Source organism: Grampus griseus, assembly GCF_964374135.1.
Source record: "Grampus griseus genome assembly, chromosome: 14".
NCBI lineage: Eukaryota > Metazoa > Chordata > Mammalia > Artiodactyla > Delphinidae > Grampus > Grampus griseus.
Window position 1 is genome coordinate 80,323,462 of NC_139008.1, and position 15,837 is coordinate 80,339,298.

The window sequence follows — 15,837 nt, forward strand, 5'->3', positions numbered from 1 at the left end:
AAATCCCCATTCAAGAAACACACCTCAGAACCGCTGCTCCTCCTGGCAAAGCAGAACCTTGATATTGATGTATTTTGGTTCACTGGATATTCTGGCCTTCATTCCACTGCCCAAATCCCAGTTTGCTTTTAACAGCGTCAGGCAGGGTAGGGCTTCCTTGTCCAAACAACAAATATACACAAAGCTACTCTGTGAATGTACACATTTAAAATAAAATCCTCAACATAGCTGGTTCAACGTGGCTTAGTGTTTCATCAGAAAATAGATCCTCTCATTTCTAATCCACCTTTCACATATACACTGACCAGGTAAAAAATGCATGAGTTGATTTAACTCTACAGGGTCCGATCTAGAAGCTAATTTTCACTCTTGCAGAAGAATTAACCTCTAAAGCCAACACCCTCCACCTTTACAGCAAGCACAGGAATTGTTTTTAAATAGTCCCAACTCCTTTAACTGAAGTCAGTTAATTCTACCCAAGAAAACAAAAAGACATGCAAACTATTCCCACCACAGTCAACGTTATATTAAAAAAACACACACAACTTTCCTTCTCTCCACTTCCTCAAAGAGCAAGGAAGGGCCTGTAGGCTCAGAGGAGGAGGAAACATTTCTTCCACTCTTTACGCTCAGAGAAAGAAAATTCTCATACTCCCTGTTATCTTTAGTTTTGAGTAAACTAGATCTTTAACATTAAGCTTTTCTAAATAAGACTGCAGATCAAAGTTTAGGGTACAGAAAGAATGGACTAAAGTGTTTTATCTTAATTTCTTAGTCTTTTATTGCAATCACAGTGGAGGATAAACACATGGGCTGGCTACCAGCTGCTGGGTAGGACAGAACAGAACACTCCAGAGACCTGAGTTCCAGTCCTGGCCAAGCCATAACCTTAAAGCTGGCACCACTACATACCTCACCTTTCTCTGTCTACTTAATGAGGGTGGTTAAATTACAGGACCACTTGCCAGGTTCCAAAACTCTGTGGTCCTGGGGTTAGATCTACATTTATGGATACTCAAAAGAATATTTAATGATTATGCTAATCAAGATGTTAAATGATATTTGGATCTGTGATTGATAATTCAGGTTTCTGTGTAGTCACTTACTCATTCAACAAATATTTACTGAGTGCTAGTGTCCCAGGTAATATTTTAACTGAAGAAAGTAACAGCACACACTCTAGAAAAGCAGTTCTCAAACCCGACAACACTGTTTTCACTGGCCAACAGCTGAATGAGAAAGAGAAAAACTGCTCAATGAGCTCTACACAAAGCTATGTGAATTAATTCCAATCTGAATAAAGATTGTCCTTTATTTGAGGTCCTTTCTACTTTTTGATGCCAAAATACCCTTTTCATAAAACAAAAGAGTGGCAATTGCAGGCTTTTTTTTTTTTAATGTCCTAATTTGGCAAAATCAAAGTCCCCCAGGTCAGACCTCAACATAATTTTTTTTTTTTATAAGAAATTTGACTAGTCTGTGACATTTTTAAGTTTGGGGGAACTCCACTTTTCTATAAATGATCTTTCCCCAAAAGACACCAATCCTAAACTCAGTATCTGGATCAAACATGATGTGGGTACATCCCTATTATTTCCCACATTGGGTAACAGCATATACTGGAAATTCCTGTCTTAGAAAGACAATTTAGTTTCAACTCTATCTCTGAAATATTAAATATCTGGGTTAAGTAAGTCATCATCAGCTTCCAACACAAGACCTAAAGGATTGGTAAAGGAGGGTAGTGGGAAAAACCTTCGGAGAAAGAAGAGCTTCAGTTTTGCCCAAGAGGGTGAACAGGAGGGAGGGAAGGATGTCCCAGGCCAGGGAATCTTGGGGTGCAGTCAGCTGGGGAAGAAGACCCTCCCAGGCAAAACCCAAGGACTTCTTCCTCCAGGGAAGTTTCTGGGACAGATTCTGATGGTCATTAACTGTGCCCAGCTGTCCCCAGCACTAGGGTCACAAGCAATCCTTACTATTCTCCCAAAAGATACGAAAACTATGGGCCACTCCCTTTAAAGTAAGATCCCAGGGGCAGAGATCCTGTCGGCCTGGCTCACTGCTGCCCCCCAGTGCCTAGAAAGGGTCCCTGGCACAGGGTGAGGCTCTCAAGAAACACCACATAATCAGTACAGGTAGAGAATGAGTACGTGCATTTTTGGCCACAGTCACCAACCGTAACTGACTTGATATTAAAATTAACTTGAACGTTCATCAAGACTTCTACACAGCTATCTGAGGCTGCCATCTAATTGCCATTTTCTGCAATGTTAAGAGTATAATAAAAAATGAATCATATATAATCATACCATAAAGTTAACTAGTAGAAGCAAAACTGCATCACTTGGCTTTATAACCACTCTCCTTATTGACCTACCAAACCCAAAATGCAGGGCCTGCTAGGGACATCTCTCTAAGCAAATACCCTCAACTCGACTTAGAAAACTAAATGCAGACAAAACACTTCCTTAAACTATACATCAATAACTACACTCAGTCTGCTCAACAAAAATCTTTATAGAGTGCCTGTAATAATAAAGACTTTAATAATAACAGAACTTAAGGAAACCAGACATCGTAACCTAATTACTGGTAACAGCAACATATCACCATTCTAACTGAGGGAAGTGTGCACACACAGGCTCCCCAGCACTTTCGGCGTTTCCATGTATGGAGCACACGGACGCCAACAGTACGCCAATGGCACTGCTGATAAAGTGAATTGTCTGTCTCGACAAAGAACTGGAGATGGAGGGGGTAGGGAAGACGTTATAAACCAACACCTACAGTCTAACTGCTTTTAGTTTGAAGAAAAGTGAGCATTCTGAACACACTCAGCTTATTGAAAGGCGCTCAGCAAAAATGTTTTTCAACGTCTAAAACAAGTTTTCTTAACCTTTACTCAGGTTAATGACAGCACTTGACCATCAGCCAGACACACCTAAGGCACCTAAGGCAAGAGGTTATTCAGTATAACCTAATATTTTGAGCGAATACTAGGGTTTAATTTATATTGTGATCACTTAAGTAGATACTTTTTTCTAATTCACCACAACATAAGCTTTGAAAAGAATAGAAGCCATAACTGCTACAACCACCTGAAATATAAGTCTGGTGTTCTTTAGGTCATTTATCTCTTTTTAAAGCAGATATTCATCTGTGAGTAAATTTACTATGAATTCTGCCAATACCTATCGACCTTGAAATTAGCAAATATTGATACTACCCAGTATACAATGCTTAATGAAAAGCACCATAATTTGTGCTTAAGCACAGTAAATCAGAGGTGAATGCCACCTTGCTGACAATGTTAATTTGGAAATACTGTTCTTAATGTACAGCTGTACTCAAACTGTCGCCTTTAGAGACCCCACATCCCTACCTCGGCTGAACAGGTTATCTGACATGTCTTGGCATGGAATATTTATTACCATATTATGGAGCAATAAGGTATTCAAGGCCCTCAAAACCTGTCAAACACACTTAAAAATTCTATTTATAGTCAAGTAATTTGCAGTATTCCTACAAATCTACTCTCCCTACCACCACCCAAGTTACCTAAGCGTCCAAATAAATGATCACTAAAACATTCAGTCTAAACAAACTACTAGTCTCCGGCCAATTCATTTGTATCCTTTAAACTTCAAAATTATCTCCAAGATGTGGTTAGGAAACTGCCGGTTTTTCTATAGGTTTCCCTTCTCTATTTTGCACATACTATTTTTTCCTTAATCTGACAAGTGAAGAGAACTCTACAAAGTAATCTACAGTAGCAATCAAAACCTACAACTTTAAATCCTTCAACACTATTGCAAGGAAATCACCAAGGTCACACCCACTGAACAGATGGCCAACCCAACTTCCCCAACATAGCTGTGGAAAGATGTTTAAAAGTTAAGCGAGAGAGAAAGACTAAAATATTCGAAGTTTACATTCAACATTACAATCTATTCGAAAGCAAATGATTGTTCAAAGGCAAGGCTTGCGAAGATCCGATGGGATAAAGGCTCATTTTCTTGAAATTCTGTGTAGGTGCTCGGTGCTACATGGGATTAGAGATCGAAGTAGGATAAAAATATATTCCTACAAGCATATTTCAGCGTCATGATTAAGAACTCTGCCTGATTCCTCCTAAATTAATTAAGCTTGATAAACGATCTTAATATGAACTTAAAACACCACATATTTTTAGTTTTAGTATTATCAATATTAACAGATACTGTGGCCTGTAAACTGGCTTTTAAAAATTCCATCTTGACATGAAAAAAAGAATTATAAGGGAAATTAATTGTTTTAATTTTTACTTAAGCAAGATTAAGCACACTGCTATCGTGAGTTTCTATTATTACCACTTAACCAGTACTACCTTAAGTATTTTGCAAAGATTTTGGACAGGACTAACTTCAGAGAGATTTCAACAAACTAAAAAAAAAAACAAAAACTACCTGTATTCTTTAACTCTCTACAAAGAAAACACTGCACACACACACACACACACACAAGTGTGTATATGTATATCTGTGTGTATATAACACACACAGATATACAAATCACTATAACCATCATATTACCCATTACCCTACACAACTACACCTCTTTTTCCACAGTGCCTAATGGTGAATGTTCTTAATTATAGCCAATTTAACCAACTTCAGATTATATGTAAACAAGGGCAATGCCTTTTAAGGCATGAGATCTTTCTTTAGCCACATTTAAATATTCCCCTCCCCATCTCTGTTGAGTAAATACTAAAGCTGTATGTCTGGCTCTTTCAAATCACCTATTTGCTCTCAAAAATAAGAAAAAAAAGTCTCCCTTCAATTAATACAATCACTGCTCAGTAGACTTATATACTGAACTGAAAAGAACTTATCCACTAATTTAAAAAACACAAAAACACTTCTTCTGGTATAATTGAACTGTTCTGAGGTTATCCTGATTTGTTACAGGTAGGAAATATAAAAACAAGTGTTCTTCCTAATGCTGACTCAGGAACAATACATATGTGGACTCTCAATTTCCAGTCCATAGAACTATATTTTAAATTCAGAAGGTTCCCCGACACACTAGAAACTAATGAACACCAACACAAAAAACATTACACGAACCCGTTAAAAAACTAGCAGCTCACTCCACGATTGCTCTCCCATAGCAAGTGGAGGGCCGTACAGGCCAAGAGCAACTCTGGTAAAGCTCGAGGACAAAGGGTAAAGAATTAAACTAATTCTCTCATACAAGTTATTAAGCTGTCTTTTCGGGTTTAGTAATTTTATTTCTCAACTTTATCACAAAATTACCAAACTGGCCCCAAATTTCCAGTAACTCAGTTATGTTGTTACCCTGGGCAGGAAGTTATGGGGATGTTCAGAAGAGTCCGTCAACAAATGTTCAAATATAAAGTGTTCTAATGAGCATTCCAGCCCGAAGCATAAATGAGCAACGTGTGGTGGCACCTGGCTGACAGGGGCTGCCCCTCTATTTACTGGGAAGATAGATTTATACAAGAATTGAGCTTACTTATCAATAGCTGCCGATTTTAGGAAAGGATGGTCCCTGTCCTCCCACTTCCTCAAAGTCAGATTTCTATCTGCCCTCATGGTCTCAATTCCCAATCCTTTGCCCTACATACCACTGCAAATTTGCCTAACCATAGTATCAGTTGGAGAAAAATAATCCAGATCACCTTACTGCCAAAAGTCAACATTTCACCAACATTTCAGAAGGTTTTATACTGCCCCAAATGAGGCCATTCAGCTATGATGATCAAGCTTCCCTCCCGCAGATTTAAGAAATTTCCTGCTGTCTTTGTGCAACTCATTCTTTCTTCCACGTGCATTTAAACTAGTCAGCACCCCTCCCCCAAAGATCTGAAGATGAGGCATACAAATCAAGACTCTTCCACTGTCACGACTTTCATTTACATGCTGTAACTAAACTCTTCACTATTTAGAGTATTTAATATGATTGGATTCCTCTAATTCCACTTCAGTGGCTGTTCTGTAAATACCTTCCAGTTTTTTTTTTATTCTGCAGCACACCTCAGCAATTTGAAAACTACTCAGTATATTCCAAATAAAGTCATTTAACTTAAAATCTCCTTACATTTATTTTATTCTACAGGAATGAATACTCAGTTTATCCAACTGTCTCATGTGTTTCATTCTTACTGTGTAATTCTGAAGCTTGAAAATACATAGCCATTGTTCAGTTCTTTGACTTCACCTTTCCAATTCATCTATTAAACACACTATTACACAATTAAACTGAAATTAGAAATGAACCATTTAAAACAAGTCATACCCAGCAAGCTAGAAAACGCTTACAGGCCATAGTGGCATCTGTGAGCTGGAATGATCTGAATTGACTTTTCTTTTTTGAGCAAATGGAAACAAAGCTTCATGTAAAATGTAAAAAAGGTCCAATCATTTATAGTCTTAAGAGAGATAAAAGTCTATCTTTTTTTTAAAGTAGTAGACTGTAAGCAGTAAAGAATCATTAAAACTACTCAAAAGTTCTTATCAACCAATATCATGTTTGCGACAACTGTGAGAAAAGAATGTAATTTTACAAAGTGGGAAAACAGCACATCTTTTGGGACCCCTGAGGCTCTAATCAAGCGTATCAGAATTAAGAGTGCTCTGGGTTGGCAAAGCAACCCTGCTGTGGCAAAAACAGGCCATTTCATCATAAATGTTGTTAAAAGAGAGAGAAGTGATTAGCATTTATCTGAAATGAGGAGACAGAGGGACTCTGTCCTTGCCAGGCCATTATATTCCTTAATTATTTCATCAGTTTGTAAGTGACTTGATGACTGAGTCTTATTTCCAGATTTCCTCTTGAAAAGGACCACTGGAAGGGGTTTTTATTAAAACAGGGGCTGCTATTTCTCCCTGAAGTTCCACTGCCAAAAATGGAGGATTATTAAGAGAACGCAGACCGACCTCCACCTTAAACCTTTACTGGGAAAGTCAAAACCTTCACCCCTCCCTCTTCCTCCCCTACTTGGAAAAAAAAAAAAACAACCAAGCTGTTATCTAAATCGATTCTTCAGGACAAAGGAGCAAAACATTTTCTACAAGTTTTATCTGAGTGGTGTATTAGTTCCTTTTTTTGATTAAGAAGTGAAAGGGAATAATATGAACCCAAGACAACTACTAAACTTCGATCTCACAAGTTATTAAAAACACACAGCAAAGGTCAAACGGCAGTGTTCGACTGTGTTGTGAAGATAAAAGGACTGAAAGAAGTTGGACACGAAAGAAAAAAGTCTGTGTCCTTTACCTAGAAAAGTCATAATCTTCCCCTACTCCCTCCTCCAGCATGCAAAATCAATGTGCAATTCTAAAGGAGCAGCCTCCCTCGTCTCGCCAAATAATTAAAATTCCAAACAATCGGATTATTAACCCTATTCTACCAAACAAGCCAAATAAATGATAAATTTGGCCTGTAGCTATTGACAACTGAATTTTTAAATAAGTCCCTACCTCTGGAATTCAGGATTTATATAACTGATTTAAAATGGCAGCAATGTGGGGTGGGGGTCGACTTCCACTAAAACACCAGGATTAAACACACACACACACACACACACACACGCACACGCACACGCACTACTACAGTCTTTAGAATACTAAACAAAACAGTATCTAAAATAAACAGGACTTCTCAGAAAAAGTCATCTACCATTAAGGACACACCTTAAAAGTTCTTAGCACACATTAACTAAGCAAGCACAAACTAGTGGTTTGACTGCTACACTTTTCAGACAAAAAGCAATTAGGTTATTGCTCTACACTTGTCACTACTGCGCTAAAGACTTTTTAGAAAATCTAGATCTATTACTCATTCTCAAAGTATTACAAAATTCACTATTTTAAGTCTTATTTGCTATCAATCAAGACGGTCCATCCATTCCAGGGGGGAAAAAGTACAGTCGAAAACATTTTAAATGTACTTCTTGACACATACAAAAGAGAAGGTACAGGCCCCCTAAGGACCCCTACCTAGTGGCCAGGCCTGGCTGGCAGCTGCTGTTACCCTGCCTTTTCTTTTGTTGGGCTTAATCTCATGTCAACTCATTCAACCAACTCAAAAGCGATGAAGACATAATTGAATCAACCTGAACTAAATCAGACCTAGGCTTCTTAAAACATACACCTTAATGATTCCAAACGATCTAGAAAACTAGGAAACCTGCTCGTTTGCACGGCGGTCAATAACATAGGACCCCAGACCGACCAAAGAACCACTGCACCCGCCTGTCTTTAATACACGTGAAGGAATGTTCAAGCTTAACGCTCCAAGCCCTATAGGCTGATCCAGAAAGATAAATTGAGGCTCAAGGAATTTCAAAGGGGAACAACACAGCAAAGCCTCAAACTCTGAAGTGACTATCCTTTTCTTGGAAAAAGCAACAAAATGAGAGAAAAAAAAGTTTACACTGCTCCAAGTGTGAACAAGCTGCTTGGGGTCCCAGAAGTGGCCACTGGTGGCCCTCTCCTGCTCTCTTTAATAAGCCCTGGGGGGAAACTGCCTCCCCCCACCCACCCCACCCCCACCCACCCGCCCAAGAATGCGGCTTCCCGTCCTCGGTGGCCCTACCCTGAATCCTAAAATGTGGGCTCCAACCCGGGACTTGAACTTCTATTCCGATCCCCGGGGCGCAGGTACCGCGGCCTGCGCACCCCGCAGGCCTGGTCTGGCCCCCTCGGAGCAAGACCGCCCGGGCCATCCCAAATCCAGCCTCCCAGGGCCCCCAGCAGCGCCCTCCTCCCCCTCTCCCTCCCCATCCCGTGCGGCTCGCATTTTGGGGCCAAATCAAGAGTGAAGAGGGCTCTACATCTGAAACTGAGCGGTCTCGCCACTCAGCGCCTCCTGGCAGAAACTTCCCTTTTAAAAAAAAAAAAGAAACACTTTTAGGCTAACATTTCAATCCCTCCTGCCCTTTAGAGTTCCTAGTTCTGCTTCCAGCTGGCTTTGCGTCTCCCACTAGAATTGAGTGATATATTCTTAAAGCATTTAAGGGTTATTAAAAAAAAAAGTTAAAAAAATATTTTAAAATTAAAGGGGGGGAAAAAAAACCCTCATCACACATCCAGGAAACGCAGCCCGGTGCACCGCCTGCTCAGGGGTGGGCAGAGGACCGGGACACCCGGGGACGGATTTGGGGGCGCCCGGAGGGCTGGCTGGGGTGCGCGGCCGGGTCCGCGGCGAGGCCAAGCCCCTCCCTTGGCCCCTGTAGACGCGCCCTCCGCCCGGCCCGTGCGGACGGTCCCGGCCATTGTTTGCGGGGGATGCCTGTTAGGACGCATTGTTTTGGCTGTTTCCAACTTGCCCCGGCCCCTCTCGGGCCATAGCAGGGGACCCCGCGCCGGCCCGCTCCCCTCCGCCCGCGCCCCACGGCAGAGCTGGCAAACGGGGAGACCTGCCCGGCGGAGCCACCCAACTTTTCAGAAACAGCCCCCCACGCAGCCCCCGAGCTCCCTCCGGCGGGCCCCTGGCTCCCGACCCAGGGAAGGGAGCACTTCTCCGCCCCCAAGCCATCTAGACTGTTTCCCAGAGTAAGTGTGATGGTCAAACACAGTCTGTGCACACCGGGGGCTCGCCCGACACCTTCTCGCCAGTGGAATCGCTCAGAAGCCAGGAGGGGAGGGGGCGCCCTAGAGGAGCGAAATAGAGAGTAGGAACGGTGGGGGGGGGGGGCCGGCGGGGCGGGGGAACCGTCCGGGGAGGGGACGAGATAACGAGCACGGGAAACTCGAGGGCGGGCTCCGGGGACGCCGGAGGGGCGAGACGAGGAGCCCCCTGGGGTCCCGCGGGGGCGGGGGGCGCGCCCCCTTTACCTGCGGCTCCGGCTCCTCAGCCATTTCCTCGCTCGGCGGCGGCCGGGACTGAACTGACACCACATGAGCGAGCCGAGGTTTGAATGAGGAGGGAGCAGGCGAGGAGGGGAGGGGGCGGGGAAGGCAAGAGGGAGGGGAGGCGACGGGGAGTTTCTCTCGGCCTTTTGTGCGGACACCTCCCGGATTCCGCGCCCGCACCGGCCCCCCAAAAGAGACTTGGGGCCACTGCGCGAGAGGCGAGGCCATCCCCCAGGGCGCCTCGGGGCTTCGCGCCTTGAAGTCCCCCCCAAAAGGAGCGTCCCCCACCCCCACCCCCGCCTGGAGGATTTGGGGGCCGGGCTCACCTCAGGCGCGGGGCTAAGGTGAGCGGGGCGGGGGTGCTCACGGGGGTCAAAGGCGCGGGCGCCCCCTACTCGTCTGCGCGAGGACAGTGCAGGCGCGGGGGGTCCCTAGAGCCGCCGGGGCGCGGCGCGTCAGGCGCAGGGGGACTGTTCGGTCAGAAAGTGCTTAAGGAGCAGCTGTTGCGCCCTCCCTCGGCCCGGCCGCTCGGAGACGCCCCGCCTCCTGCCTTCACCGGCCGCCCGGCCACGCCCTCTGCCACGCCCCCACATCCACGTGATCTGCGCAGGCGCGCCCCTGCCCCGCCCACCGCCACGGACCTCCGCCTCCCGGACGCGAGCGAGCGGCCGAGCGCGCGCACTCCCTGTTCTCGCCCTGCCACTCCCGCGCACGCGCGCGCCTTCCACCACCCCCACACCCCCCGCCTGCCGCCATCCGGCTTCACGTGGCCCGCGCGCGCCCCGGCGGTTCCAGTGACAGGTACGCGGGGAGGGGGCCACGAGGGCAGTGCGCAAGCGCAGTTCCAGGCCTCTGCCTCGCCGCTTCCCCCTCCCATGCAAGGTGTGCCCAGGCGAGGGGAGGGGCTGGTCGCCCGAACTCCTGGGTCATCCTGCATTACCAACAAACGAAAAGCCTTTACCCCCATTTGGGTAGGTTAGAAGGCAACTGTGCACAAACAACATTTTTTCAAATTTTCTTCAAGCATGAGAAAGGTCGATAAGATGATTAAAATATTTTTTAAATTAGTATCTCCGTAAAGCTACTTTTAGTTGTTCCTATTTTTCTGAAAGGGCTGAGCTTGCGCTGCTATAACTTGAGGTTTCTAAACTTGGCCTAGATGCCAAGAATCCACTTGGCTTTGATAGAAATCCACGTGGATGAAACCAGGCTTAAAACTGGAGGGAAAAAAAAAAAAACTAGCCTTCCCCCTCCCCTTAATTGAAAGCGTTTCGCAGCTATTCTTTTTATTTGCTCACTAAAAAAGAAAAGGTTATGATTCCGAAGGCCAGTGATATTCCCCCATTTTAAGTAAGCCCCAAGGAGGAACTAAAGAAGCAACAATCATATCCACCAAGTTCTCTGCCCCAAGATGCAAACGAATGCAAAAGTAAAGGGTGCTATGTTAAGTCACCACAAAATAGCCAAGTTTGTTTTGTTGTGTTTTTTTTATTGGCCTTTGGTGTGTCCAAAATGGAAAAACTTAAAACATATCAAGAAAGGCCCTTGAAGTATATTTTTAATAAATCAGGACAAAAAAAGCCCTACATAAATGCTCCACTGGTGAGCAGTGCAATCCTTAATAAGTAGGAAATGGAACTTGAGAGACAGTTTCTCAGCAAAGGGGAAGAATTTGCCAAGTGTGATGTTTTGCTGTCATTTTATATATAACTACTAACCCCACATATGGTCTGGTTAGTCTTTTTTAAAAAGGAAGTGAACCAATTACTTACTCACACTTAATTAATTAGCAGTTCCAGAAGTAGATTCTTAAGCCAGAACTCTTTTTTTTTTTCCCTCACTCAAGTACACTGATATTGATCACTTCTAGTACTAGAGTTCCTTTTCTCAGGGAAGATGAATATCTTTCTTTAAAATATTTTTTAAAGTCTTATAGTCACATACCAAAATACAGTCCATAGACACACTCTTCCTAAACAAGAAACTTCATTTAACTTACCAAAACAAATGACTTCGGGCACTGCTACAAAACAAAGAAACTATGAACAAGTGAAACCAAATTGAGTCTTCACATAAGTGTAGCCTCACTCTACATGTTAATAGATAACCTTTGAACTCTGAAACCTTGAAAGCTGTAAACACAATAGCACTGATAGTTAAAAATCCTAGTGTCAAAATTGAGCAAAATAAAAGTCCAAACTTTTCAGTAGGAATAGGGAAACAATCAAATGTTTTGACAAATAATCGTTTCACTAAGAACAATGAGGTTCCTGGCCCTCAGACCTTGTTGCTACTGAATTATTTTCTGAGCAAAAAATGGTACTTTTCCCTATGCCCTCGCAAAACTACCACTTTGTGAGCATAATAGCATCATATGGTTTGTTAGTTACTGTTTCTCTCTCCTCCCTCCCCCCCCACCCCGGCAAAAAATAAAAAATAGAACAACAACAAAAAAACCATATTGTAGATTTTCAAATTGAAAGTAATTTTATTAACTGATCTATCCGCTAAGCGTTTTATAGGCGATCTTACGTTTGAGCAAAGAATTACAAAGAACCTTATTCCTGGAGACGTGCCAACAAAACTGGGAAGTCGTTGAAAAATTCTGCCAATGGCTGAGTGCTGGGTTGCAAACACATACTGTGTTTTTAAATGGACATAGAGTGATCTGAATGCGCTGTAAGGGCGTCTGTGGGACACATTCCGGCCCCTTAGAAGGTGGAGACTCACACTTAAGATTTACTTGGAAAGCGTGTATAGTTAAAACAATTAAGAATGAAAACTCCAAAAGCAACAGGAGGACGCCAGGAACATTCGGTTTTGTAGTAAAGCCAGGAACTCATTATTATCGTATGAAATGAAAATCGAAAATCGAACGTTGGTCTCCATATACTTAGCTCCGCCCACACATAATCCTGTTTCGCCCCCCCGCCCCCCCCCACCCCAGCTAGACTATCTCTAAAGGAGTCAGGTGCTGCAGAGACGCAGGCGACACAAACAATGGAACCAGAAATGTCCCTTCAAATGTGAGCTGATGCTCGGCACACGTTATTCGGGGAGAGAGCGAAAGACCCCACTTCACCTCTTTTTAATGCGACGCACATCACCTACACCTCATTTTTCACAATTATCCAAACAGACCAGCCCCCCTTAAGATCTATTTCCCAGTGTATGCTTATAAAATCGCACCATTATCTCTGATCTAATCCCAGTGATAGGAGCCCTCTGGCTTTAGTTAACTTCTGATTTTCTCTCCAGCTCCTGCCTGCCACCGCATTCTCAGATCTAACAACAAAAAACCCTTCTAATTTGCTATATTTAACATTCATTGGAATCATCTTTTGAGAGTTAGCCTTCATTAGCAGAGGAGGATGCCGTTATGATCTTCTTATTTTCGCAAGTATTTATTTTACTGTGGAACTATTATAGAGAAACGATTTGGAAACTGTATGTAAATCCCTGGAGCTGAAACGGAGCCAACACAGACTTAAAAGAATTCAGTGTTCAGAGCAGGAAAACCTGAAAAACTGCAGTGAGGAGTTAGCAGGAAAAGAAAATGAAAAAGTTAGGCAAACCTGCCAGCTCTGCAAACTACAAGGGACATTTGAGAAGGAAATGAAGAAGGGCAGCTCTTTTAACAGGACAGAATGCACTAAATGAAGTAGAGATCACCAGCGACTCCAGGGAACACCAAACTTCTCTCTTTCCTGTTAAGTTTATTCATCCCATTCAAGTCATCTCACAATTTTAAACGCCCTACAAAACATCATAATAATACATGATAAAAATAAATAGCAGAAATTACCTTGCAGAAGTGGAGGCAGGGTCTGGAACCAGGAGGCTTTCTCTCCCTGAGTTGGCCGGTCCACCTGACTCGGAACAATACTGGAAGAGATGTGATTGCTGGTTTTTATAAGCAAACCAAAAAAGGGAGGGGCCAAGAATAAGGCTCAGTATAAATAGAGGTTTAGATGCAATCCCAGCTTGACTAACCAATCATGGCTGTGTCTGTCCCATTGGCAAATTTGGTGAGTACCCTGCCCCACTTTACAAGCACAACTTCTATGCATCTTCTCTAATATCCTGGATGGTTTTCCAAGGCTGACTCCACTCAAACTGTCACTGTAAACTTCCTTTAAAAATTACACGGGTCACAAATAAAACAAACTAGAGAATATAACAAAAAAGAAACACTCAGATATAGAGAACAAACTAGTGGTTACCAGTAGGCAAAGGGAAGAGGGGGAGGGGCAAGAAAAGGGGAGGGCATTAAGAGATACAAACTACTATGTATAAAATAAATAAGCTACAAGGATATATTGTAAACACAGGGAATAGAGCCAGTATTTTATAGTAACTGTAAATGGACCTTTAAATTTTTTGAATCACTATGTTGTACACCTGAAACTTATATAACACTGTACATCAACTATACCTCAATTAAAAAAATATATATATATATAAAGTACTAGGGATGCAATATGCAACATGATTAGTATAATCAACACCGCTGTATGTTATATATGAAAGTTAAGAGAGTAAATCCTGAGTACTCATCACAAGGAGAAAAAGTTATTCTTTTTTTGTGTGTGTGTCTATATGAGATGATGGATGTTCACTAAACTTATTATGGTCATCATTTCGTGATTGTGAAAAGTCAACCATTATGCCGTACGCCCTAACCTTACGCAATGGCATATGTTGAATATATCGCAGTAAAACTAGAAGAAAAATAAATTACAGGGGTCATGTAACTTTTGGAGCACCTCTTTAAAGCTTTTGTACTCATCTAATATTCCAAATGGGGAGCTGTGGGGTGAGCGGGAGGTGACGTGACGGAAGAGGAAAGTAACTAACATCTATTGAAATGCAATTTTCATCATCATCTCAATAAATGGAACCATCTTCCAGCCACCCACGTAAGCCAAAACCTGGAAGTCAAACTATGATATTTCATCTCCAGCCCCACCTCCCGTCTCTCTCTCTCTCTCTCTCTCTCTCTCTCTCACACACACACACACACACACACACACCTTTAATCCATCAGCAAGGCCTATAATTTCTATCCTAATATATCTCAAATCTCTAACACAAGGCTACTGCACAGGACCACGATCTCTCACTCCTCCAAATATACCAAGGTGTCTCCAAGCTTCTTCCTTTCTAGGTTTGCCTTAGTTATGTTCTTCACCCATAGCCCAAGAGATCTTTTACAGTGTAAATCAGATCGTGTCACCACCCTGCTTAATGGCTTCCTATTGCCTCAGGAAAAAGAACAAACTCCAGAGCCTGCCTGCCAACCCTGTAGATCTGGCCCCTGCCTAAGTCTCCAGCCTCAAGTCTTGGCAAGCCCTCTGCTTAGAGCTCTAAGCTCCAGCCACAAGGCCTTCTCTCTGACCCAGAGGATCCAGCCCTGTGTTTCCCTTTGCCTAGTTCTATCTCTCCAGTCTTTCAGGAAATCAGCTTCTATTCCCCCTGAGAGGTTTAAACTCTGGGCTCTCTGGGGGGAGGCCCTCTGACAAGGTGTTGGAAGGTCTTCTCTCCAATAGTCCAATCTTGGGCTCAAACGTTCCTGCTCCAACCTCTTGACAGTGCATTAATCCTAGAATAATATTTAATCTTCATGGGTTTCAATTCCTGATCCATAAAATGTGTGATAAAGAAGAAAAAGAAGATGGGGGCTTCCCTGGTGGCGCAGTGGTTGAGAGCCCGCCTGCCGATGCAGAGGACACGGGTTCGAGCCTTGGTCTGGGAAGATCCCACATGCCGCAGAGCAACTAGGCCCGTGAGCAACAACTACTGAGCCTGCACGTCTGGAGCCTGTGCTCTGCAACAAGAGAGGCCACGACAGTGAGAGGCCCGCACACCACGATGAAAAGTGGCCCCCGCTTGCCACAACTAGAGAAAGCCTGCGCACAGAAACGAAGACCCAACACAGCCAAAAATAAATTTTAAAAAAAAAGAAGAAGAAGAAGAT

The 15,837-nt window shown here is 43.3% G+C and overlaps 1 protein-coding gene across 3 annotated transcripts in view; it reads right to left on the reverse strand.

Moving 5' to 3' along the window:
• The window catches only part of ZNF217 (zinc finger protein 217), a 28,075-nt gene extending 14,330 nt beyond the window's left edge, over positions 1 to 13,745 (reverse strand). Inside the window, exon 1 of one of the 3 annotated variants that reach the window (XM_082671399.1) lies at positions 13,666 to 13,745. The gene's annotated coding sequence lies outside the window, so the exon portion shown is untranslated. Of the gene's footprint in view, positions 1 to 9,842; positions 9,917 to 10,186; positions 10,333 to 13,665 lie in introns of those variants that run through there. The other 2 variants (XM_082671401.1, XM_082671400.1) reach the window with 2 other exon arrangements.
• Between the last annotated feature and the right edge of the window lie 2,092 nt (positions 13,746 to 15,837).